At 43.0% G+C, this 27916-nt stretch overlaps 1 long non-coding RNA gene across 4 annotated transcripts in view; it reads left to right on the forward strand.

Moving 5' to 3' along the window:
• LOC109570054 (uncharacterized) overlaps positions 1-27823 on the forward strand; it is a 33916-nt gene extending 6093 nt beyond the window's left edge. Inside the window, exons 3-4 of one of the 4 annotated variants that reach the window (XR_011570923.1) lie at positions 427-1060; positions 2240-27823. This is a non-coding gene — a long non-coding RNA (uncharacterized lncRNA). Of the gene's footprint in view, positions 1-426 lie in introns of all 4 variants that reach the window. The other 3 variants (XR_002182423.2, XR_002182424.2, XR_011570922.1) reach the window with 3 other exon arrangements.
• Positions 27824-27916: the final 93 nt, after the last annotated feature.

Raw genomic sequence — 27916 nt, forward strand, 5'->3', positions numbered from 1 at the left:
GGACTACAAGGAACCATATCTGGGCCAGGTGGAGAGGTCTGTGTATCACTGAGGGATCGCCAGTATTGTAACTGGACAGACTTTGGCGTATGGCCCGTGGAGGATGGTTGAGGGTGTCCTCCTCATGGGGTAGTGGGCACCCAGAGGGATGGGCTTTGGCACAGATTGCTAGTGATCCCCTGAGATCTGTCCACTTTCCTAGGCATGAAGCCGGGCCACTACCAGCTCACCCCACTCTCTTTAGGTTTATCCAGTGACAAGTTTCCTCCAATAAAATATGAATGTAAGTAGTATTTCCCACTTACAGACCCAGGTCTGAGATTATGAGCATGTCAGCTCCACAATTTCTCCTTGCTCCCTCCAGAAGCAACCTAGATACGGTGGTAACTTGAGTTCTACAAAGCTGATGTTGCTTTGTGGTCTTAGGGAAACGTGGAAGGAATGTGGGTCCATGAACTATTGAGTGAGTGGAGCTGTCTAGCATCCTGGACTGTTACAGGTGAGAAAAATAAAATTATTTCTTCTGTAAGTCTTTTGTGTTGAGCAGAGCTGCCTTACTGAATACATGATCTTTGCTTTTCTGCCCCTGAGACCACCATGAGAGAGATGAATTTCCATGTCTGACTTCTCACGTGCTCTGATTTTCCTTGTATGACTGTAACTAGTCCTGGTGAATGGAGCTGCTGGATTATCTGCTGCACAGATATTTATAATAGTTATATCTGCATTTGAGTGGCACCCTGATACATAGCTTAACTCCTTTTCATTGTTTTTAATGCTTTGGCCTGAATTGTCCTTTGTTTGATAATGAGATAATGACTTCTGTTAGCCATCATTATTATTACATATTTGACTAGAATGCCTTTGTTTGTCTTTTAGCTTCAACCTCTTTCTATCGGTATATCTCTTGCATCTGCTGAAGAAAGTGTTAGTCTCTCAGTCTGACTAACAGTCAAAAGTCTGACTCAGACTCAGTCAGAAGTCTGACTCTTCATGACCCCATGGACTGTAGTCCGCCAGACTCCTCTGTCTATGGAATTCTCCAGGCAAGAATACTGGGGTAGGTTGCCATTCCTTTCTCCAGGGGATCTTCCCGACCCCGGGATCGAACCTGGATCTCCTGCACTGCAGGCCGATCCTTCACCATCTGAGCCCCCAGGGAAGCCCCATACGCCCTTGCGTACAGTGAAGGGTTGATTTTAATTTTACTTTGAGATTTAATCTGAATACATATATATTTTTTAATTAGTTTAAATACAGACGTATAACTAGAGATTGAATCAGTAATCAAAAATCTTCCAACAAAGAACATTTTTAGGCCAGATGACTTCACGGTTGAATTCTTTCAAATATTTAAAAAGGAATTAATACCAATACTTCTCCAAACCTTCAAAAATTAGAAAAGGAGGGAACACTATCTAACTCATTCAATAAGGCCAGTATTATCCTGATACCAAAGCCAGACAAAACGCCACAAGTAAAGGAAACTACATACCAATATCTCTTAAGAATATCGATGCAAAAATTCTCAACAAAATGCTAGCAAACTGAATCCAACAGCCCATTAAAAGGATTATACACCATGATTGAAGGCAGGAGAAGAAGGGGACGACAGAGGATGAGATGGTTGGATGGTATCACTGACTCAATGGGCATGAGTTTGAACAAGCTCTGGGAGATGCCGAAGGACAGGGAATCCTGACGTGCTGCAGTCCATGGGGTTGCAAAGAGTTGGACACGACTGAGCAACTGAGCAACAACACCACCGTGACCAAATGGGATTTATCCCAGGAATGCAAAGCTAGTTCCACAAATCCAATAGCTTTTTATAATAAAAACGCTCAGTAACTAAAATAAAAGGGAATTTCTTCAGCATGGGAAAGGACATTTATGAAAAGCCCATGGCTCACATCATTCCCAACAGTGAAAGACCAAAAGTTTCCCTAACTAGGTTCAGAAACAAAACAAGGATGCCTACTTTTATCCTTGCTGTTCGGTATTGCACTGGGAGTTCCAGTCAGAGCAGTTAAGATTCTTATTTAGGAAGCCTTCTTTTTTTTTTCTAGTGTTTACCTTCATAATCATAGTGTTATATATAGAACACTTAGTTCTATATAGACAGTATCTATCACTATCCCAGAATGAACAATGAAAAATTGGTACATTTCCCACCTCCCCATTTCTCTCTCAACACAATGCAAAATGATCTCTATATATGTTTATATTTGTGTTATTGAAGCTGAAGCTCCAATACTTTGGCCACCTGATATGAAGAACTGATTCATTGGAAAATACCCTGATGCTGGCAAAGACTGAAGGCAGGATAGGAGAAGGTGATGACAGAGGATGAGATGGTTGGATGCCATCACTGAGTTGATGGACATGAGTTTAAGCAAGCTCTGGGAGTTGGTGATGGACAGGGAAGCTTGACATGCTACAGTCCATGGGGTTGCAAAAAGTTGGACATGACTGAGCAACTGAACTGAATTTGTATTATTAAATGTTATAATAAATGTGTTAAATATATTATTCGATTTCTCAGTGTGTGATGATCTTTAAGTCCCAGCTCCTACAGATAGACAGGACCATCAGAGAACATAGCTTCTCTTTCTCCTCCACCCCATTTTTTATTAGATGTGTCATTTCTATGTTGTCATGGCATACGTGAATTTACACTCAGATGTCCGCATTTCTTGTCGCTGCTCTACATTTAAATATATTCAGTGCTTGCTCCTGGTCCTTTTGCTGTGGTTTCCCTAGTCGCCACTTGGTGGTCTACAGTTTGTTCTCTGGTGTTTTTCTCAAGAAGGGATCATGGGAACAGTATTCCCTGGGTTCCTGCATGCCTAAAAAATGTTTGGAGCTTTTATACTTGAGGAACAGCTTGACAGCATATAAAATCCTTGGCGTACACGTTTTCCCTTAAATATCCCATGAGTATTGTGCCACTGTTTTGGCATTGAAAATTGCTGGGGCTAGCCTGATTTTATCCTTTAATGAGTGTTGTTCTGGGGGGCCTGTCTGCTCACGGGATATTTTCTTTATCTTTAAAGTCCAATAATCTTATTAAGGGAGTCTTGGAATTTTCAGTTCTAGGTGAACTTTCTCTGGTACACATAGTATCATTTACGTAAATTTATATCTTTTATTTCAAGAAAGTTTCCTTTAGTTCTATTTTTTTTTGTATTTTATTGTTTTGTTTTTCTTGTCTAGAGACTCCAATTATGTGTATGTTGGCTCTCTCATGTCCTTTTCCTATATTTATCATTTTCTCTCATTAAAAAAAAACACTTTCTACATTTTGTCTTATTCTATTCACTTTCCCTGTTTATACCGTCTGTTTCTACTTTCTGTGTCTAGGTCCTCCTCCTGACTGCTTCCTCATCTCTGAAGTTATTTTCTTTTTCCTTATGCTTCTGCCCTCAGTTCCTCCAGCTCTTGTCTCGCCTCTCCTCGTTGTCTTGCCATCTCTTCACTGCCTGATTAGATGTCTGCTTTGTGCTCTTCCCTCACAGAGGCAATGGTTTTATTAAGATTTGTTAATTCATAAAACAGACGACTCCTTTGGGGTTGGCCTGCTCCCATGTATTTGAAGTGTCTGTCTAATAAAAGATCTGTCTCCTTGGGCTGAACTGAGCTATAACTTGGCTTTTGTTTTAAACCCTTTAGTTCGTCATTCTTAATTTTTGTTGCAACAAGACAAGAACAAAGGAAGAGAAATAAACTGACCTGACACTTCAATGAAAAATAAACTTAAAAAACTAATCTAGGGAAAAAAAATTAAAACAAATGAACACCCCAATTCATAAAAGCTTTGTCCAAAAGACAGACTCTTGACCGTCACAGTTGTTCTCAATGTACTAAAATTGCTAAGTGTACCTACACTGCAGATGCAGAGCTCAAGCCTGCTTCTACAACCACTGTTAGAGCCTCGGAAGGCCCTTCACCTCCCTGCTCCGCACCCACCATCCCACGCGCATCTCCAGCTCTAGGTCTCTGTAGCTTCCCTCAGTGTAAAGGTTCCTTCTGCGCTGTGAGCAGGCAGGACCCATGCAGAGGGAGGGTCCCCAGGAAGAAATGGGGGCATCAGGTTCTTCCTTCTGTAGGCTCAAGGGGGCCCTAGCTTAGAGAAACCGACCTGGTGGAGTGACAAGGCCTGATTTGCATTTTTAAAAGATGATTCTGGTTTCTGTGAGGAGAATGGACTGGTTGGAATGGTTGTTATATAGGATCTGTTAATTCATAAAGCAATGTTTGGTCAAATTTTTCATCTGTCCTGTGGTAACATTTTTTTTCTGGCCAATTTTTTTTTTTTTTAAGAGTTAACACGGCTTTTAAAAGGTAATTAATTTTTGGTTGCTCTGGGTGTGCTGCTGTGCGTGGGCTTTCTCTCGTTTTGGCAAGTAGGCACTGCTCTCTAGCTGTGGCACACAGGGCTAGTTGCCCTGCAGCTGTGGAATCTTCCCGGACCAGGGATCGAGCCCACGTCCCCTGCATTGGCAGGCAGACTCCTAACCACTGGAACACCAGGGAAGTCCTGGCCAGTGTTCTTTACTGATAGGTTTAATGGCATTTCCCATCCTTTTGTGAAGGGTCTTTGTATTGTTCCTGTGCTCACTCAATTAAAAAAAAATGTCATCCCTTGAGTGAGCTGGATTCTCATGCCCCCAGCTGCGTGTAGAAGGCTCTTCCGGCAGCGTAGTTTGGCTCGCTTTTGCTGAGGGCTGCTGTCGCTGCGATGTTATGCCATTTTCTCTGTGTGTTAGTTGTCTCCCTCCACCTCCCACCAGACCACAATGAGTCTTCGACGTCTCTCCTCTGTGCTTCTCACATCTGTATGCAGCTTGTGTTGAATTCAAGGGATCTAGGTTTATTATTTTAGGCCGGTGGTTCTCAACCAGCGGTGGTTTTCCCCCTCAGGGGATATTTCGCAATGTCTGGAAACATTTCGGGTTGCCACAATTTGGCGTGGGCCTTGATGCTTCTGTCGTCTAGTGGGTAGAGCCCAGGGACGCTGCTAAACATCTTATAATGTATCAGCCCGTATGACAAAGAATTGTGTACCCAGAATGTCAGTAGCGCTGAGGTTGAGAAACTCTTCTTTAAAATGAGCTCTCAACTAAAGGTAAAGTATTTTTGCTGGAGTTTTTGGAGATTGGCCACACCTGGGCTGGCTCGCTATTCAACTTTCTGCCAGCCCCCACCAAGCAATTTCTGCTGTACTTCATCTTCACACCTTCTGCAAATCTTTGCATTTGCTAGTCTACATTTTCGAGTGCTTGGTTAATATCCTAGAGTCCACATTATTATTTTTTTTTTCTGTTTACCTTTTCACTTTTGAATATCCAGGAAAAGAAGAGAAATTTTGCTTCTTCCTGCTTCTCCATTCATTCCCAAATCTCTGGGTGGATACGTTAAAACTTCAGCTTGAAATATTTCAGTTTCACCAGGGAATGTGAATTCAAGCTTCAAAACCACCTAACGTCAGTTTGGGCTTATGGTATCTTCTAGAAAATGCTTTTTCCTCTCCACTCAGTGCTAAGATTTCTTTCCAGGCTTTAGTGGGATGGTGAGTGGTGAGTTCTGCCTTTAGTTTCTCCCTAACCTGGTGGAGATGCCACTGGAGCTCAAGCTTTGTGTGAGGCTGGGGTCTTCTAGCGGTGCCCCGTCTTGCGTGGGCTCTGGGCGTTCACTCTTGTTTCTCATCTCTATCAGCCCATGAGAACCAAAGCTAGGCTTCGTATGACTTGACAAATGAATGCCCTCAAGGAGAAAGGCAGCCTCCTGCCCTGTCCACCACTCTGGATTCCTGATTTCACTTATTTTTTTGGCTCCTGAGTTTTCCATACTTTCTTGTGAGATCATTGATTAATTTTAAAAAAATTATTATTTTGACCAGCTGTTTAAAATTGCTTTGAGCATAAAAGTCAGTCAGTAGATCTATTCCCCTAGACTGCCCCAAACAGAATCTCTCTCCTTACGCCTCTAAACCTCTATTTCCACATCTCCATGGGATGAGGGATAATAGCAGAGGTTATCTCAAAACTTACTATGAGCATTAGCGAGGTAGCCTAGGTAAACCACCCAGAGCCACGCGTGGCAGAGAGGAGGTGCCGGGCAAGTGTTAGTTCTCCCCTTCCCTTCTTCCCAGCCCCTTCCAGCGCCCCCTCCCCCTCCCTGTGGTGGGGGAGAGCCTTGGGCAGTGGCCCCCGCTGTGCCCCCTCCCTGTGGTGGGGCAGAGCCTTGGGCAGAGGCCCCCGCTGTGCCCAGCAAGCACTGCTGGTCCACAGAGGCCGCCAGGACCCCACCTCCTGCCCACGCCTCATTTGCCGTTCCCCGGCGCCAGTCCTCAGGGACGAGCTCCTCGGCCTCACAGAGCTTTCACTGTTTCCTCTCGTTTCCACCCGCGCTGGAAAAGGGCCAGAAATAATGTTTCTCACTGTCAGCACCCTTCCCTGCCAGCCGGAAACGACTCTGTCTGCATGGAGGCACAGCCCCGGGGTCGGTGTGCCAATTCTAAGATCTGACCTCAGATCGCTCTCCTTCCTCTTCCCTCTGAGCACCCTCTACCCCAGAACAGGCATGAGGGCAGCGTTGAAGTTTTTCTTGATTTTTTTTGGAAAGCTTTTAATTTTTGAATAATTTCAGATTTAGGGGAAAAAAGTTGCAAAAATAGTACAAAGAACTTATGTACATCCTTAACCCCGATTCCCCAAATGTTCACGTTTTACATCATTTGCTCTATCATGTTATTCATTGATTTATCTATCCATATATATATATACACACACATACATCAGTATGATTATTATTTTCTGGACCATCTGGGACATGGTTGCACATATAGCAACTCTGTGTCATAGCCCTCATCAGTGCTCCTTGACCGTTAGCTCCCTGCCCAAGGGTCCATGACTTTGACCATTGACTGTCTACTTGCTGACATTGATCACTGTTTATTTATTTGATTAGTTAGTTCACGTCTGTCTACCCTGGTAGACTCTGAGACTCATGAAAACAGACAGCATGCCTGGTTTTGTTACCATGGTATCTCCTGGGCCGCCTGACAGATAGTAGGCACTCAGTAAGTCCTTGGGGCATGTATAAATGGCTGCAGCTCTTTGCTTTCTTATCAACGCTTTCATTGACTTTCCCCTAGAGTTTTGCAATAGAGCATCCTCAGCTGTGAAGAGTGAAGGTATGCTTGATTGTTCCGAGAAGAAACGGGCCTATTTCCAAAATCACACAAGCTCATTCTACCTTTGTGATTTGTGTCCCCCACACCCCTTCACCTCAGTGTTCATGTTCCCAGCCCCATGGAAATAGCTCTAGACGTCTAAAAACCCATGCAGAAGGCCTCTGGTAAGTAGTTCTCAGTAAAATGAAGTTATTTATATTCTTAATACTTGGTTTTGAAATTTACATGATTGGAGAAGGAAATGGCAACCCACTCCAGTATTCTTGCCTAGAGAATCCCATCAACAGAGGAGCCTGGCAGGCTACAGTACATAGAGTCTCAGAGTTGGACACGACAGAAGCGACTTAGCTAATTTAGCCCAGGGTGTTTCTGGTGATTTATGTCGATACCAGGAGTGACCTTAGAACCCATCCCAAACTGACAGCTGTGCTTGGCTTTGCAGTTCTGCAGGTGACCAGAGAGACCTTTCTGGAAAGACAATCTCACGCCTCCCAGGAGGTCTGGACTCTCCTGGTAATAGTAGGTGCTAGGGCTAAACTCAGCAGACTAGGAGTATACCCCGGGATATAGGAGAGCTGCTGTCACTGACAGGAGCAAGTAAAGAGCTTCTGGATTAGGTTTACCAAAAAGGCCAAGTACAGACCAGATGTAAATTAAAAGGAAAAGGCCACATGTGACCAAGCAACGAGCCAGGACTGAGGAGAACACCCAGGAGCAGGGCTTCCTTGCATCAGAATCGCTTTCCTGCTGCTGGTGCTAAGTCGCTTCAGTCGTGTCCGACTCTATGCGACCCCATAGATGGCAGCCCACCAGGCTCCCCCGTCCCTGGGATTCTCCAGGCAAGAACACTGGAGTGGGTTGCCATTTCCTTCTCCAATGCGTGAAAGTGAAAAGTGAAAGGGAAGTCGCTCAGTCGTGTTCAAGTCTTAGCGACCCCATGGACTGCAGCCCACCAGGCTCCTCCATCCATGGCATTTTCCAGGCACGAGTACTGGATCGGGGTGCCATTGCCTTCTCTGCAGAATCGCTTTGAGAGCTGGTTAAACGCAGAACCTCAATTATGCTAAATCACAACTTCTAAGGAGAATTTGTATCTTTTAAAAGCACCCACCTAAACTGATCTAGATGACACTGGACTTTGAGATCCAACAGCTTAGAGAAAAGACTCTACAAGGTGACCTGGAACGAGATACAACCAGTGCCAAATACATGGGTGTGGACACAGATTCTGCGAGATAATCTGAGACTATTTATCCCGGGCACTAAGTAATTGCTGTACATGTTCTATGCACAAAATGATTCTGAGTGGTAGGTTTAATGTGTGAGTGTTCCATTTATGGATTCCATATGCATACATCATGGAGGTTTTTAAAAATAAATGTAGATGTCTTGTTCTTTGGTTGGTTTTGATATATATGCTGGAAAAGAAACCTTGGTATATGCAATAATAGTTTGCAAAGCAATAATGCTTTAATCCAATACCATCTCCATATTATTAATCGTCTAAAATATTACTTTGGTCTGCCTTCAATCCCTGCAGTGGACTGGAGTAGAGCTGTTTGATTGTAGTTGATATAAAAGGGAGCTCCCAGGTCAGGAAAGAAAAGAGAAACATGTAAAGAAGGGGAAAAGGTGAAGGAGCTTAAAGTGGTTTCAGTGAGTGTTGAGGCAGCTGTCCTTAAATCCTTGCTTAAAGAATGAGGTCCTAAAGGATAATTCACTCCCCTTGTTTCCTTTGGAACTGGCTGTATCACAGCATTCAGCATTTCTTCATTTATTAAATTATCACCCCAGAACTCTCTTAATTTTCCTCCAGGGAATGTCTAGGGTCATTATAACAGGGGGGGATTTGAAGGAGCCAAAGTGCCAAGATACTGAACTGAAATTCACTAGAATGAAAGCTTCAGGAAGGCAGAGATTTTTGTCTTCATTTTTCACTGTGGTGTGTCCCCAGCACTGGGAACAGCACAGGGCAAATGGTAGGTGTTCATTATATATTTGTTCAATGGCCATTATGAGATTCCAAAAGGTAAAAAGAAGAGGAGGCATGACTCAAGACACACACCTCTGAATCTAGAGCGAGGAGCACATGGGTGGCCTGACTTCTCGTGGCCGCCGGTGGTGGTGGAGTCCTCCAGCTCCGGAGTTTATGTGTTGACAGGGTTGGTTTTTTCTGAAGGCTCTGAGGAAAGAGTCCATTCCATGCCTCTCTCCTAGTTTCTGGTGACTTTCAGAAATCCCTGGAATTCCTTGGCTTGTAGACATCTATCTCTAAAACTTACGAGAATACACATAAACTTCCATTGTTGTTAATGGCAAGCTAAATAATTTGGATACGCCCTCCTACTGGTGACAACTTAAAAAAAGCTGAGTGAAATTTAAATTCATTTTGTTAAAAGCATTAAAAAGTTGACAAGACAATGATGAAGTACTGAGCCAAAATCTAGAAGGTGAAAACTCAGAGAAGTGAGGTCATTTGTTAATCTAGCAGAATCAGTTACAAAACTGATAACTCTTTTCTTCCAAGTTGGAACCTCAAATATCTATAACTTCATTATACGGGTAAGCAAGAAGTAAAGTAGTCTGAGCAGCCTTGCAACTCAGATTTGCTTTAGCAGGTAGCCCAGGGAAATCTCCACCCTTGAATTCAATTAGGGTAATCTCAGATTATCTGTGCCTCCAGGTTCTCTGTAGAAGTAAACAAAAATATTTTCTGGAAAAAAAATCTCTTATGAGGAAGAGCACTGCCCTACTGTTCTCAAGTTATTTGTATGATTAATTTTTCATATGCACAGGATAACCAAATGCATAAGGAAATGTGAAAGGAGTGAGAACCAATAGAAAGAGATTTCCCAAAGACTTGAGATATTGATATCATTAGACCCAGAGAATAAAATACTGATGCTTGCTGTGCTTAAAGAAATGAAATGTGGGCTTGAAAATATCTGTGAAAAAAAAAACACAAAAAACTATATATGTGTTCAGTCGTGTCCGACTCTTTGTGACCCCATGGACTGTAGCCCACCAGGCTCCTCTCTCCATGGAATTTTCCAGGCAAGAATACTGGAGTGTGTTGCCACTTCCTACTCCAGGTAAGAACTCTAAAAGTATTATAGAATATTTGGAAAAGAACCAAATAGAATTTTAGGGAGGAAAAAAATACAGTAACTAAAATTGAATAGCTCAATGAGTGGTTTAATTGTAGATTAACCACATCAGAATAGGGAACTTGTGAACTCAAAACAAGTCATAAAAAAATATGAAACCTTTAGCAAGGAAAAATGAAAATTATAGAAGTAATGATAAATATTAAAGGATGCAGCTGGAAGATTCAACCTATATTTCATCATAGATAAAATATAAGAAAAAGAGAGTAAGAGGCAATATTAGAAGAGATAATGATTGAGGATTTTTCAGAATTGAAGGAAGATACCCATCTACCAATCTCAAAAGTCAAAATAATCTCAAGTAAGACAAATGTAAAGAAATCTCTATTCGGAAATATTATAGTGAAGCTGCAAAAAGCCACTGAAAAAGAGAAAAGTTTATTAAAAGCAGCCAAAGGCAAAAAGAATTACCTTCAAAGGAGCCATTTAGACTGAGTGTTGGCTTGTTAGCAATAATTGTACCAGAAGATATTTTAGTTACTTCTTCACTGTGATGAAGGAAATTAAATGTCAAGCTACAATTATACCCTTAGTGAAAACATCCCTCGAGCATATTGAAGAATATTCTTCAAGCAAAGTTAAAAATACAAAAAGACAAAAGCACTAGATTATTTATTGCAATACTATATGTATTAGAAAAGACCAGAAATAACCCAAATTCATCCATTGGAAACTGGTTGAATAAATCATGACACATCCACAAATGAAGCCTGAGCAATGATTCCTAAGGTGTGTTAAGTACAACAAGTATGTATGGCACGCTACCTCTTATCTGAAATTGTGAGACACACACATATGCATGTATGTGTTTATATTACAAAAAAGGGACGACCATGTATTTTCTTAGAAAGATTACATGTGGGCAGAAGGAACAGAGATGTGGATGGAAGTTAGATGTCTTTGAATACCTTTATCTTGTAAATATGACTTATCTTGTAAATCTCTTAATAGTTATAGAACACAATGAAATTTAAGAACTAATCCCTCCAATTAAAAGTAAAATAAAACAGAGGAGCCCAACTGTGTGTCAGAGTGGACCAGTGGTATAGAAAGGAATTATTCTAAGCATTTTAAGCATAGTAATCTGCTACACATCCTGAATAGAGTGCAGACGAGGAATAAAGAACTGCCCGAACAACAACAGCACCTTAGGCTGTTCCTACTAGTCATATTGTCGGTGCTAATGTTGGTATTATTACTCTGAGACTGTTGTGTGTATAGAATGGAATCAGGGCCAGAACCATGGGTGAGGTTAGTGAGACCCTTAGGGCTCACAATAGAAGGAGGCACCCATCACCTACACAACCCTGAGAGTGAGGCCGCCTTAAATTTTACACCATCTGTGTCTCACCTGCCTCACCCTTGTCCTGGCCACGTGTAGGATAAAGCAAGTGAATAAATATGCTGATGTCAGGGAGGACCATGATCTTTGATGTGAGAACATGCTTGATGAGATTAAGTGAAAACCTGTACTCTCAAATTTGAATTGGAAATATGAACATCAACTCATAATATTTTTCTTGTGATATTTTTTAATCTTAAAAATAAGAACAGATTTCCTAATTCTGTCCACAGAAAAGTCCAGAAACAATGACTAGCCCAGTTGTAAGAAGCACCCCTGCTGCCCAGATTGTGGCCTTTAAATACCACTGGCCACTGAAAGTTACCAGGGAACTTTTGAGAAATGTACTGGGGGGTGGGGGTGGGGGCTGGAATATCTTTTCTCACCAGAAAGCAAAGAAGCTATTAAGGACTACTAGGGTAACTCCCTGGTAGCTCAGATGGCAAAGAGTCTGCAATGCAGGAGACCTGGGTTCTATCTCTGGGTCAGGAAGATCCCCTGGAGAAGGAAATGGCCACCCACTCCAGTATTCTTGTCTGGAAAATCCCATGGACAGAGGAGGAGCCTGGTGGGCTACAATCTGTGGGGTTGCAAAGAGTGGGATACAACTGAGGGAAGAAGGAGGAGATGGGGGATGGGAGGGGGGAAAGAGGGAGAGAAGGAGAAGGAGAAAAAGAAGAAGAACTCAAAAGGACCCTGATGCCCATTTATTTAAGCTCATACTGACCATAGATGGAACAGTTGGTGCATCAGTATGTATTATAACTGCAGTGGTTTGAAGCACATCAAATGTGTTTAATCGCATAAATCTATGTGAGTGAGTGAAAGTCGCTCAGTTGTGTTCGACTCTTTGCAACCCCATGGACTCTTTGCAAACCCACGGGCTATGCTGCTGCTGCTGCTATTATAACTGCAGTGGTTTGAAGCACGTCAAATGTGTTTAATTGCATAAATCTACGTGAGTGAGTGAAAGTCGCTCAGTCATGTTCGACTCTTTGCAACCTTATGGACTCTTTGCGAACCCATGGACTATACATAAATCTATAATGCTATTAAAAAATCTCATGAATCACCTTTGGGAGATAGCAAGGGACTAACTTATTTTGGAAATGCTAAATAAAGGGGGGAATGTCGGGAGCCGTGTTGGGCATTACTGACAAAATGGAGGCACGGCCCCCAACCGCCTCTCCTTGTCCCACAGGCATGGACCTGGGATGAAGGAGTTAGGCCTTATGATTCTGACTTGTTCTTTCCTTTCTTTGGTTGAGTTGGCTGGAAAGAATGTTAGGGTGCTTATTGTTCTTGAGAGGAGCATGAGAAGGCACAAAGCCTTTTGCAGTTGTGCCCAGAAAATAATCTATAAAGTAACCATTGACATTTGTTCAAGGATCTTTACAAAGAATGTTCCAGGATGAGCACGCAGGCCACAGCTTGAGGCCATGGGAAGGATTGTTATCTGAGGCCTGTTTGTGAGGGGAATGTTTATGGAAAAAGAAGTTTGCTGAGCTTAGGGTTTAAGAATAATTAAGAATAGCTAGAAACCTTTTTAGGAGATAGTGATCTTAAGATGCTAGGGGCAAACAGGATTTAGGAAGATAAGAAATAAACTAAGGAATGTAGCATGAGTTACAATGTAATCACAAGTTAAGTATAGGACACATAAGAGAAAGTAGATAATAGATAGTAAAGCTGATTGTGAGAGAATCGCTGAAGCAGGAACTCTGTTTGTAGGACAACAATGATTTCTGGAGACAGTAAATCTGGGTGGGGAAAACTGAAAATGTCAAACCTCTGACCTAATGCTTTTGTCAAAGTATAAAAGAGAACCTGAAGCTTGAAATAAACATGTAGTTCCGTACTATGAGTCAGAAACTACATCATTGTCCACCGACACCGCTCACCCCTTCAGGCTGATTCCCTGGCTGCTGGAGCTGGACTCCGGCAGGGGAAATCAATTATTTTGCCTTCAGGATTACCAAATGATGTGAAAGTGAAAGTTGCTCCATGGACTCTTGGCAACCCTGTGGACTACACAGTCCATGAAAGTCTCCAGGCCAGAATACTAGAGTGGGTAGCCTTTCCCTTCTACACGGGGTCTTCCCAACCCAGGGATTGAACCCAGGTTTCCTGCATTGCAGGTGGATTCTTTACCAGCTGAGCCACCAGGGAAGCCCAAGAATACTGGAGTGAGTAGCCCATCCCTTCTCCAGGGGATCTTCCCGACCCAGGAATTGAACCGGGGTCTCCTGCATTGCAGACAGTTTCTTTACCAACTGAGCTATCAGGGAAGCCCAGTGATTGATGAGGAAATGTTTTTCTTCACAAAAGTATTCCAGCTAATTAGTGAAGTAGGACTAGCATTAGAATGTCACCATTCTTCAACCTCTAAGGAATTCATGGATGTAGGTGGTGACCCTCAGACCCTAGTTATGTGTCCAAGAGAAACCACGGACATTATGTGCTTCCTGATGGAAGAACACAAGCTCACCTGTGAAGCAGTCTTGCCAAATAATTGAACCTGAGTTTGATTAAGTCTCCAGATCCAGTGACAGGAAACACAGAGAATAAGAGAAATGTGTTAAATGACAGAATAGAGGTTCAATTAGCAAAATCCAGACTGTTTCTTCAATAACAACAGCCACAAAATGCAAGAAAGAGGAAGATGGAGGAGGAAATGGATAGAAGACCCTGAAGTGACAAATTGGCCAATAATAATACACAGAACTTGTTTACTTGCCAGTTCAAACAGATAAACTGTAAAAACAAAAATGAACAGGACAACTGGGGACACGTGCACACTGGCAAGATGTATGATGATGTAAGGAGTTTTTACTGAATTTTCCCCCTGTTTTCTTTTTCTGGTGTTGAGATATAATTGACATGTAGCATTGTATTAGTTTAAGGTGTACAACACACTGATTTGATATGTGTGTATACTGGAAAATGACTACCACAAGTTTCATCGATATCCATCAGTGATATTTTGGGAGTAGATAAGATGACTGTGTTTAGAAAGAGAGTCTTGGGAACTTCCCTGTTGGTTCAGTGGTTAAGATTCCATCTGTGCTTCCAATGCAAGGGGTGCAGGTTCTATCTCTTATCTGGGAACTAAGATCCCACGTGCTTCATGATGTACCCAATAAATAAATAAATACCAATTTTAAAAAATAGGAAGTCTCCTTCTGGTAAGATATACGTATAAAGCGGCTTCCCTCATGGTCCAGCGGCTAAGACTCTGCACTCCCAATGCAGGGGGCCTGGGTGTGATCCCCGGTCAGGGAATTAGATCCCGCATGCCGCAGCTAAGACCAAGCACAGCCAGATAAATAAATAAATATTTTAAAAGATATGATTGTGAAATAGTCACAGGCGAAATAGTATGATGTCTGGTGTTTGCCTCTAAGTAATTTAGGAGGATGTGGCAGGGGGTGGAGACGAAGAAAATAGGATTGTTCTTGAGGTGGTAATTGATGAAACTTGTGATGGGTAGACAGCTTCATAATACTAGTTTTTTTCCATTGTTTATGCCAAAAATTTTTCTTACTGTTCAAAAAGAATAAAGTCAAAATAAAGATTGTTCAGACAAAACCCTCTGCCATTAAGGAAATTCTAAAGGAATTTCAGGCCAAAGAAAGTTGATTATAACTGGAAGGTTAGAAATGCAAGAAGGAATGAAAAAGAAAATGGTAAAGAAGAGATAAAACAAACAGTGATTATGTATAAAGAGAATATAACAATGCCTAATAAATACACAGAAGAACTGTACAAAAAAGATCTTGAAGACCCAGATAATCATGATGGTGTGATCACTCACTTAGAGCCAGACATCCTGGAATGTGAAGTCAAGTGGGCCTTAGAAAGCATTACTACAAACAAAGCTAGTGGAGGTGATGAAATTCCAGTTGATCTATTTCAAATCCTGAAAGATGATGCTGTGAAAGTGCTACACTCAATACGCCAGCAAATTTGGAAAACTCAGCAGTGGCCACAGGACTGGAAAAGGGCAGTTTTCATTCCAGTCCCAAAGAAAGGCAATGCCAAAGAATGCTCAAACTACCACACAATTGCACTCATCTCACACACTAGTAAAGTAATGCTCAAAATTCTCCAAGCCAGGCTTCAGCAATACATGAACCGTGAACTTCAGATGTTCAAGCTGGTTTTAGAAAAGGCAGAGGAACCAGAGATCAAATTGCTAACATCTGCTGGATCATGGAAAAAGCAAGAGAGTTCCAGAGAAACATCTATTTCTGCTTTATTGACTATGCCAAAGCCTTCGACTGTGTGGATCACAATAAGCTATGGAAAATTCTTAAAGAGATGGGAATACCAGACCACCTGACCTGCCTCTTGAGAAACCTGTATTCAGGTCAGGAAGCAACAGTTAGAACTGGACATGGAACAGCAGACTGGTTCCAAATAGGAAAAGGAGTACATCAAGGCTGTATATTGTCACCCTGCTTATTTAACCTCTATGCAGAGTATATCATGAGAAACACTGGGCTGGAAGAAGCACAAGCTGGAATCAAGATTGCCAGGAGAAATATCAATAACCTCAGATATGCAGATGACACCACCCTTATGGCAGAAAGTGAAGAGGAACTCAAAAGCCTCTTGATGAAAGTGAAAGAGGAGAGTGAAAAAGTTGGCTTAAAGCTCAACATTCAGAAAACTAAGATCATGGATGGCATCTGGGCCTATCACTTCATGGGAAATAGATGGGGAAACAGTGGAAACAGCATCAGATTTTATTTTGTTGGGCTCCAAAATCACTGCAGATGGTGACTGCAGCCATGAAATTAAAAGACGCTTACTCCTTGGAAGGAAAGTTATGACCAACCTGGATAGCATGTTCAAAAGCAGAGACATTACTTTGCCAACAAAGGTCCATCTAGTCAAGGCTATGGTTTTTCCTGTGGTCATGTATGGATGTGAGAGTTGGACTGTGAAGAAAGCTGAGCACCGAAGAATTGATGCTTTTGAACTGTGGTGTTGGAGTAGACTCTTGAGAGTCCCTTGGACTGCAACCAGATCCAACCAGTCTATTCTAAAGGAGATCAGTCCTGGGTGTTCATTGGAAGGAGTGATGCTGAAGCTGAAACTCCAGTACTTTGGCCACCTCATGCGAAGAGTTGACTCATTGGAAAAGACCCTGATGCTGGGAGGGATTGGGGGCAGGAGAAGAAGGGGACGACAGAGGATGAGATGGCTGGATGGCTTCACCGACTGGATGGACATGAGTTTGGGTAAACTCTGGGAGTTGGCGATGGACAGGGAGGCCTGGCGTGCTGCGATTCATGGGGTCGCAAAGAGTCGGACACGACTGAGCGACTGAACTGAACTGAATGTATTCTTAAAATACATTTTATTGTAATAAAATGAATAAAATAAAAAGAATAAAAACATACACCACAACAATAGCATGTATTTGAAACATTGAATAAATTGAGTTAAAGAGGTGTAAGCTTCTTTCATGGTCTAGAAAGAGGCTCTGATATGCATTTACAGTGGGTCCTGGCAAGTTTTGGATGCGTGTAACAATTTCTAGGATAGTAACTCAGAGAGTCTGAGGAGTGCATAAGGAAGGCCTGATACTAATTGTGGAGAAGAGAAATGGAACCATAAAAATGTTCAATCCATCCAAGGGGAAAAAAGAAGAAAAATAAAAAGAAACATAACAAGTAGGCTAAATAAGAAGAATTAAAAAAGGATGGTAGACTTAAACTCAAATATATTAGTAAATGCATTAAAATTAATAGGCCAATTACTTTAGGTAAAAAATAAAGATTTTAGATTAGATTTTAAAATGAAGATATGGGCTGTTTACAAAAGACGTCTAAAATGTAAAGTCATACTAAAAAACAAGAATAAAAAACTTGTCCTATGTAAATATTAAACCCTCAAAGGTAATGAGTGGACAAGACTGTATTATAGATATTAAAGTTTGCTAAGAGACTAGTGAAAGTGAAAGTCACTCAGTTGTGTCCGACTCTTTGTGACCCCATGTGTTCAGTCCATGGAATTCACAAGGCCAGAATACTGGTGTGGGTAGCCTTTCCCTTCTGCAGGGGATCTTCCCAACCCAGGAATTGAAGCCAGGTCTCCCACATTGCAGGTGGATTCTTTACCAGCTGAGCCACAAGGGAAGCAAGAGACTAGATCTTAATTGTTCCAAACACAAAGAGAAATGATAATTATGTGTCATGATAGATGTATTAGCTCCCATGGCAATCGTATTGCAGCATGCATGTATCAGAGCTTTATGTGTTACACCTTAAACTTACACAACATGTCCAATATAATCTCAATAAAAACAGTAGTGGTGTGGTTGCATATATAGTGGACAAAGTAGGTTTTAATGCAAAAAAATTAATAGGGATAAGAGAGTAATTAGAGCAACTGGCATTTTGGTTATACTGAGAGTCTTCACGGTACTCACCTGGGTGGTGGTGAGGAGGGTGGTTAGGGAACAGGGGGGACTCCTGGTTGTTGACAATGGTCAGTTTCTTTGCTGGATGGTGATTATATGGGTGTTTGCTTTGTAGTTGTTGAGCGCTCAGTTGTTCAGTTGTGTCCAGCTCTTTGTGACCCCGTGGACTGTAGCCCACCAGACTCCCCTGTCCATGGGATTCCCCAGGCAAGAATACAGGAGTGGGTTGCCATTTCCTTCTCCAGAGGATCTTTCCAACCCAGGGATCAAACTGTGTCTCCTGCATTGGCAGGCAGATTCTTTACCACTGCACCCCCTGGGAAGCCCTTTATAATTCTTGGATAGAGGATCTACCGTACCTTAACTTCATAGCCTCTTCTGTGACATATTTCACAAAAGAATTCGTTTGTTTTTTTTGTTGTTGTTGTTGTTTTAATAAATGAGTGAAGAGGGCTGTTCTATTCCAGGCAGGCTGACATCAGAGCATAAGCCCTTAGTCAATTAATTCTGTGTTTACAAATTACCTAAGAGTAGGTAAAAAGTTCTTTGTACATGTTAACTAGTTTAACCCTTATGATGGCTCTGTGCAGTGGATTCTATTTTTCATCCCCATTTTAAGATATGGAAACGGGGGCATACACACATTAAGTTCAAGGTCAGAGGACTAGAAAGGAACAGAGCCAGGAACTGAAATCTGTAACCTGGTTTCAAAGCCTCTGTGCCTGACGGCTATGTTGCGAGACCGCTTTTTGACACTCTGATACAAAAGAAAAGGGCTTTTTTTGGTATGGGCTGATAATAGTTTTTCCTCTGGAACTAAATCTCTGCTGTCACATTGGGGAAACTTTTCATATTGAAGAACATTTAGCCTAGAAGAGCAAACAGTTGGGGATAAAAGTGGAGTGATTTCTATTTGCTAAATCAGTAGTAGTAAAGCAGTGTGTTTTGGAGGGGCAGAGGCAGACAGACCAGCAGGATTGAGAGCCTAGGATTAGACCTAAGTAAGCATGGAAATACAGAAAAAACAGAGGAGCCCTACAAATCAGTGACGAAAAGATGGACAGTTATTCTAACTGTCTAACATATTCTGTAGGGGAAGATGGCTATCTGTATGGAAAAATGTGAAAGTTGCTGCCTCACACCACATATAGTTATAAATTCCAGACAGATTTAAGGCTCTTTTAAAAGAAGATAACATGGTAGAAATGCCTTCACATCTGTATGACTACACTGAAATTATATTTATATAAAAAACCCAACCCTTTATGTGACCAAAGACACAACATATCCAGTAAAAGATGTGCCACAGATGGGGACAAAATATTTAGAACTCATAAAATGGACCTCTTGGGTCCAGAATATATGAACTCCATCCCCCAATGAATTTTCTAAAAAGTCAACAGAAAAATAAGCAAAGTAGTTGAGTTGGCAGTTCACAGAATTTAACAGATAAAAATGTAAGACATAAAAACACAAGTTTTTAGGGTAAGTATGTCCTGTGTTCGGAGAAGGCAATGGCACCCCACTCCAGTATTCTTGCCTGTAGAATCCCGTGGGTGGGGGAGCCTGGTGGGCTGCAGTCAGTGGGGTCGCACAGAGTCATTCACGACTGAAGTGACTTAGCAGCATGTCCTGTGTTTCCTCCACTCCCTGTATATCCACATCCTGGCTTCCTATGGTTTATTTGGCAACTTTACAGAAAAAATGCCCAACCTTACTAGGAATGAAAGCATGCAAATTACAACAACAATAAAAACTCACATCCATCAATTTAGCAAAAATGATGCTAAAAAATTCAGCAAAAATGTTAATAATATTTGCTAGTGGGTATGTAAGAAGGGTACAGTCTCCTTAGAGAAGATTTTGCAATACCTACTAAAGTAGGTGGCTCAGACGGTAAAGCGTCTGTCTACAATGCGGGAGACCCGGGTTCGATCCCTGGGTTGGGAAGATCCCTTGGAGAAGGAAATGGCAACCCACTCCAGGACTATTGCCTGGAAAACCCCATGGACAGAGGAGCTTGTAGGCTACAGCCCATGGGGTTGCAAAGAGTTGGACACGACTGAGCGACTTCACTTTCTTTCACTTTCACTAAAGTAAAAAGATGTTCATTAAAATGTGACCTACCAATTCTACTTTGAGGTGTCCATCAAGACGCTTTCTCATCAGTGTATAAGGAAACTTGTGCAAGGATATCGTTTGCTTACTACGGAAGCAACAAAACAAAGCAAACAAAATGAGATGAAGATGATCCTATTGTTCCTCAAGGGATCAAACGTTGATTTGATTGTATAGTATAATTGTCTCATAATCGTTTAACAAAAGCCAAGTTCCCTGCCTATACAGGAGACCCTGTTGTTGATCTGTTCCACAGAAAGCAGTTCGTATCTGTTAATCCCAAACTCCTTGTTTGTCCCCCGCCCACTTTCCCCTTGGTAACCGTAAGTCTGTCTTCTATGCCTATAAGTCTTTCTGCTTTGTCAACAAGTTCATTTGTATAAATATCGTATTCTAGATTCCACATCTAAACGGTATCATGTGATACTTGTCTTTCTGTCTGACTGACTTAGTATGATAATCTCTGGATCCACCCATGTTACTGCAAATGCCATCATTTCGTTCTTTTTTATGGTGAAATATTCACAGCATGAAAATCACCATTTTAACCCTCTAAGTGTACTGTTCACTGGCGTTAGGTCCATTCACAGTGCGCGTCCATCACCATCAACTATCTCCAGAATGTTTTCATTTTCCCAAACTGAAACTGTACCTATTAAACACTAACTTCCCATTCTTCCTTCACCCCCGGGTCCACTGGCAACCACTATTGCACGTTGCGTATCTGTAAGTTTGACCACCCTGGGAACCTGTATCAGGGGAATCACGCAGTATTTATCCTTTTGCGACTGATCTGTTTTGCTCAGCATAATATCTCCAAGGTTTTACCATGTTGGATGAGGTGTCAAAATCCCCTCCTTTTTTTCTTTTTTAAAGGCTGAATGATGTCCCTTTCTATGTATACACCCCACTTTCTTTCTTTATCTTTCAGTGGACACTTAGGTTCTGTCTATTGGTCTTCGGTGTCTGGAGGACCAGGGTTGGGTCTCCTGGCAGAGCCTGGCACACAGAAGGTAATATTCAACTTTCAGAGTTCTTGAGTTATTTTCCTGGAACTTGAGCACGGAAGGTGAGAGAGGCCACCACCACCCTGAGGAGGAAGCCACGGAAATTCAAGGCAAAAAGTGCATGAGAGTAGCTTTCCAATGGTCCCGCGGCCTCTCCTCTTCACCCTCCAGTCTCTCCTTCCCATGGCAGCCAATCCAAAGACCATTTCAATCCATTTTCAGACCTTCGGTGGCTCACTGATATCATCAGGATGCAGGTCAAGATTTTGATGATGGTCCACAAAACCCTTCATGCCAGCCCCATCTTGTCTCCATTTTCATCTCTTAGCGCTCCTCACACCAACTGAATACAGCTTCTTCTCAGGCATAAAGCGTATCACCTGTAGGTACGTGCAACTCTGTCTGCCTGGAACACTCCTGTTGGGGCTGCTAAGTCGCTTCAGTCGTGTGCGACTCTGTGTGACCCCATAGACGGCAGCCTACCAGGCTCTGCTGTCCCTGGGATTCTCCAGGCAAGAACACTGGAGTGGGTTGCCATTTCCTTCTCCAGTGCATGAAAGTGAAGTCTTTCGTGTCTGACTCTTAGCGACCCCATGGACTGCAGCCCACCAAGCTCCTCCGTCCATGGGATTTTCCAGGCAAGAGTACTGGAGTGGTGCAAACTCCTGTTTATTCTCAGAGTCTGTGTCTGTTGTGTGAACCGTTGCCTCGCTGGTTGAGGGTTCAGTGATAAAAAGCCTGTTTTCAGCTGCAAGTAACAGGAGACTTGATATACAGAGGTCAATCAGGAAGGATTGTTTTTGTTGCCATCACAATAAACAGAAGAACTCTACTGTGGGCTAATCCAGTGGCTCAGAAAGAACATCCAGGGTCCAGAGAGCCCCCATCTCTCCTCTCTACCAGCCTCCAGTGATCAAGTTGTCCTCTGGGCCTGGCTGACCTCCTGGTGCCAAAATACTGGCAGCAGCTCCTGACTGCAAGGGTCCAGACTTGTGTCCCTCTTTAGACACAAAGAAAACTTTCTCCAAAGCCCCCGGTCCGGCATCCCTGAACATCTCATTGGCCAGAATGATGTCACATGTTCTTATTCCAGCTAGTCACGTGGCCCAGGGAATGAGATCAGGTTGAATATTCAGGCAGTCAAGGACCTGCACCCTGCATAGCATGGGGAAGGATCCACCACAGTGCTGTCTGAAGCTTGAACAAAATCACTGTCTTTTAGCAAGGATGGAGTGCAGCAGTGGCCCTATCTTAGTCTCTCTCTCCTCTGTATCCCCGATACCTAACCAGTGCTTGGTACACAGTAGGCATTTAATAATTATTTGTTAAAAGAAGTCACAAGCCCACAGGGAGGATGTGGCCATCCTTTATCCCGCTCCAGGCAGCATGAACATGTAGCCATCAGGCGCGGGCTCCATGGCGGGTCAGACGCAGTCTTTTGAGTGTTTCTGTCACATAGACGTCCCCCGGGATCACCCATTCCCTAAACAGTTGTTCTACACTCACCAAAATACTTCATCATGAAAGCAGAAATACAAACCACTGTTATACCTCACTAATACTCATGAGGGGCACCAAGGCATGCCAAAAGAAACAGGCTACCATTTCTTACCTAACATGTTGGCAGAAATGAAACACCTGGATGGGACCTAGTACCGGCGAGGGTTTGGGGAAACAGGCACTTGCATTCACTATTCACTGGAGTTGACATTGGTACAAACTTAGGGGAAAGCGGTTTGATGCTAGTCCTTCAAAATGGGCGTATGAGCGAGGCTTTGGCCCCAGCAGTTTCTCCAGGTAGGAACACAGCCTTTAGAAATCTACACGAGGCTGTGCAAAGATAGATTTGCAGGAACACCCATGGCGAGTGTCATTCATAATATCAAAAAACTAGAGTCATTTGAAATATCTAGGGCTTCCCTGACGGCTCAAATGGTAAAGAATCTGCCTGCAGTGCAGTACATCTGGGTTCAATCCCTGGGTTGGGAAGATCCCCTGGAATAGGAGATGGCAACCCACTCCAATATTCTTGCCTGACAGTTACACTGAGAGTGTAATGAAGCTCAAGGTCCAATATCTATGTGGGTACTGGCCAGGTAAATACAGGACAACCTTACCCCCAAGAAATTCAATCCCATTAAAAAGACAAAGTAGATACTACACTTAGTCTTAGCCCAAAGTCTGAGAAACAATAGTGTCTGTAGTTAACAATATGGTGTTGTGGACTTCAAAATGTGTTACGAAGGTAGCTCTCATGTCAATTATACACACACACACACACACACACACACACACACACATACAGGAAACCCTGTGAAGTGTTGGATATGTCCTTTTTAAAAACAGTTTAGAATAAATATTTATTTGGGGACTTCCCTGGTGGTCCAGTGATTAAGAATCTGCCTGACAATGTAGGGGACATGGGTTCCATTCCCGGTCCAGGAAGATTCCACATGCTTCAGGGCAACTGCGCTCATGAGCCCTGGACCCCATGCTCAGCAATAAGAGAAGTCACCGCCATGAGAAACCTGTACCCCAAAACTAGAGAGTAGCCCCCACTTGCCGCAGCTAGAGAAAGCCCGATCACAGCAATGCAGAACCAGTGCAGCCGAAAATAAATAAATAAAATTTTTAAAAAACCACATCTATTTGTATTTACTTATTTATTTGGCTGCACCTGGTCTTAGCTGCTGCACATGTGGGCTCTTCAGTCGTGGCATATGAACACTTAGTTTCAGATCGTGGGATCTAGTTCCTCGACCTGGGGTCCCACACATGCCCCTTTCCTTGGACGTGCAGGGTCTAAACCACTGAACCACCAAGGAAGCCCCTGGATATGTTTATTATCTTTAGAGTTTGCATATGTCCAAACTCATCAAATTGTACACGTTAAATATGTGCATTTATTTGCAAATCAATTTTACCTCAATAAAGAATTTTTTTTTTTTTAAAGAAAAACCAGCTAAGTAGATCTACATGTACTGAAAGATGCCTTTGGCTGACTGCTAAGTGAGAAAAACAAGTTGCAAAAACAGCATTTGTATCAAGATACAATTTCTATATTTGTCTTATAAGTATATGCTTTATATTTACTTGGTAGAAATAATTCTGAAAAATTGAACGAAACTGAAGTGTCTCAGTACTTGTTAAGGTGATGATAGCTGATGTAACTGAATGCCAAAGCTGCCTGGCACACACAGTAGAACTTTATTTCTAGCTCATCATGTCAAACTCAAGTCCCAGCCCATGTACCTCTCTCTTCCAAGCAGTGATCCATTTGCATCCCGAGCCTGCCCTTTTCCGTACTTGGTGTCCCAGGAGGATGACTAAGGAGGATTCCTGGGGCCAGGCTTGGAGGTGGCGCACTTCCCTTCTGCTCATTCCCATTGGCCAGAACCTGTCACGTGGCAACACTGGGCCGCAGGGGAGGCTGGGAAAAGAAGGCCAGCCTGTGTCCAGCGAGAGCCGGAGACAGGTTCTGATGAGCACACTATGGGGCCCCACAGTTACCCACTTCTCTGATGTTTGGTTGTTTTCTTTGAGCAGGTATTCCTTTGATAACAGTAAATGTAAGTAAGAATGGGTGAATAGTCTCAGTTGGGTCTTTCTAACCCCACCAAGACCAGGACAGGGGCCCTTCCCACTGTGATAAATCACTGATGCTCCTAGCTGAGGAATCAGTTTCTTGGCATTTTTGGTCAGGGTGAATCAGTTTTTTCAAACTCCACGAGAAGGTGAGAATGAAACTCTGGGTTTGGTGACTCCAAGCAGTCACAATGTCTCTGAGTGTGGTGGCAGAAGAGTGTCCCCCCCACCCACCAGCACACACACCTAGGGTGTCCACATGCTAATCTCCTGAACTTGCGAATAATGTGTTACGTTACATTGCAACGGGGAATTCAGGTTGCAGATGGAACAAAGGTTGCTACTCAGCAGACTTCAAGGAGATTGCTCTGGATTACCTAGGTGTGCCCTGGGTATCAGAGAAGGCAATGGCACCCCATTCCAGTACTCTTGCCTGGAAAATCCTATGGACGGAGGAGCCTGGTAGGCTGTAGTCCATGGGGTCATGAAGAGTCGGACACTTACTGAGCGACTTCACTTTCACTTTTCACTTTCATGCATTGGAGAAGGAAATAGCAACCCACTCCAGTGTTCTTGCCTGGAGAATCCCAGGGATGGCGGAGCCTGGTGGGCTGCCATCCGTGGGGTCACACAGAGTCAGACACGACTGAAGTGACTTAGCAGCAGCAGCAGCAGCCCTGGGTATTCACCAGGGTCCTGACATCAGAAGAAGGGGGCAGAAGAAGGAGAAACAAAGACATGTCATTGTGAGAAAGACTGGATTGGTCACTGCTGGCTTTGAAGGTGGTGGAAGGGGCCAGGAGCCAAGGAGTGTGGGCCCCTCTAGAAGCTGCAGAGGACAAAGAAATGGATTCTCCCCGGAGTCCCCAGAAGGAAATGCAGTTCTGACAACACCTTGACTATGGCTGAGTGGGATCTCGTTCAGACTTCTGAACTCTATTTCTGTGTTAAGCCACTGAATTTGTGGTGACTTGTGACCACAGGAAATGAATATGCTGAGCATCCTGCCTAAAGAACCCGCCAGGACTGTTTGGTGACGTCTCTCCCTGAATGCAACCATCGTCTCTGGTGGTGAAGTCAGAATGACCTGGATTGGAGTCTAGGCCTCACTCGTTCCTCTGTGCCTCATTTCCCTCATCTGTAAGGTGGGGATGATAATGCCTGTAGGGTTGATGTGGGTTACTAAGGACATCATTTTTGTGTAACATGTAGAACACACTCCATGAATAATAAGCAGTAGCAATGGACACAGATTTCCGTGGTGGCTCAGTGGTAGAGAATTCACCTGTCAATGCAAGAGAAGATGGTTCGATCCCTGGATCAGAAAGATCCTCTGGAGAAGAAAAAGGCAACCCACTCCAGTATTCTTGCCTGGGAAATCCCATAGACAGTGGAGCCTGGTGGGCTACAGTCCTCAGGATGATCTACATATTGACATAAAGTGATCATTTCTCAGGATGTTCTCACTTACCCTCTAATGTTAGTTGAGCTTACTCCAACTTGATGGCATCTCTTTTCAAATCCATATGCTTTGGGAGGCCCCGAATCTCCCATCACCCCATCTTTCTGAAGTGGGGAGACTTGTTTATCTCTTCCTGCTTGAGACAATGGTCCTCAGGGTGGCCGAAACACCTCATGTACTTAATGTCTGAATAACCCACATGAAACGGATGAAACTTCCTGGTGAAGATGGGGTCTTAGGCATCAAAGGGGGCTGCCCTTCTCCAGGCTCGTGGCCCCTCCTGTGCTTCTGCCGGTAAGGAGGGTTCATTCCTTTCATTTCTAGGCAGAACTCAGCCCTGAGTGGGAGAGGCTGGGATTTGGGGTTTCACTGGGAAAGCCTTTTGGTACTAATGTTATTATTGATCATTTCTGGGTAAGGGATGTCTATGATTGTTGTCCCTTAAATCTGGGCAAAGGGCCGGGGGTAGCCCTCATGTGCGGGCTCTGGGTGGTTTACATCTGGCTGGAGTAAAGCCACTCACCCTTTCTATTTCACTGAAACCTAATCCAGACTGAAGTTTGATGAGACACAGACCTTTTCACGAGGGCCGGAGGATGAGCTCTTGTTGTTTACGGCCGTTTTGCCCTTTTTATTACTAGAAAAAAAGCTGCAGGCGCTCAGTGAGGCTTTACATCCACCTAACGCTTACTCCTTGGAAGGAAAGTTATGACCAACCTAGACAGCATATTGAAAAGCAGAGATATTACCTTGCCAACAAAGGTCCGTCTAGTCGAGGCTATGGTTTTTCCTGTGGTCACGTATGGATGTGAGAGTTGGACTGTGAAGAAAGCTGAGTGCCAAAGAATTGATGCTTTTGAACTGTGGTGTTGGAGAAGACTCTTGAGAGTCCCTTGGACTGCAAGCAGATCCAACCCGTCCATCCTAAAGGAGATCAGTCCTGGGTGTTTTTTGGAAGGAATGATGCTGAAGCTGAAACTCCAATACTTTGGCCACCTCTTGCGAAGAGTTGACTCATTGGAAAAGACCCTGCTGCTGGGAGGGATTGGGGGCAGGAGGAGAAGGGGACGACTGAACTGAACGTGTCCTCTGTTTGATCTACATATCTACATAAAGTGATCATTTTTTCAGAATGTCCTCACTTACCCCCTAATGTTAGTTGAGATCACTCCAACTTGATGACATCTCTTTCAAATCCATATGCTTTGTTTCTAGTCATAGGGTTGCAAAAAGTCAGACATGACTGAGCGACTGAACTGTCCTGATCTTCTCACTCTAGGAAATATGACAAATATAAAAATACAAAACAAGTAGCAAGAAAAACAAATCACCAGTGTGCCACTTCTGTTAATATTTTGCTCTTTTCTTCTTCCAGTGTTTTTCTTGATATTAATAGTAGCCTTATTCATTGCTGCAATTCATGGGGTCGCAAAGAGTCGGACACGACTGAGTGACTGAACTGAACTGAACTGAAGGTTAATTAACTAATAATATATAAAAATATAAATTAATATTAATTTTATGGTGCATGTACTATTTTATGAGCTTTCTTCACTTGAAATGACCTGTTGTAAGGTGCCTCCTTGGTGTTCAGAATTACCTGTGGTCTT

This window comes from Bos indicus, chromosome 15 (genome assembly GCF_029378745.1).
Source record: "Bos indicus isolate NIAB-ARS_2022 breed Sahiwal x Tharparkar chromosome 15, NIAB-ARS_B.indTharparkar_mat_pri_1.0, whole genome shotgun sequence".
NCBI lineage: Eukaryota > Metazoa > Chordata > Mammalia > Artiodactyla > Bovidae > Bos > Bos indicus.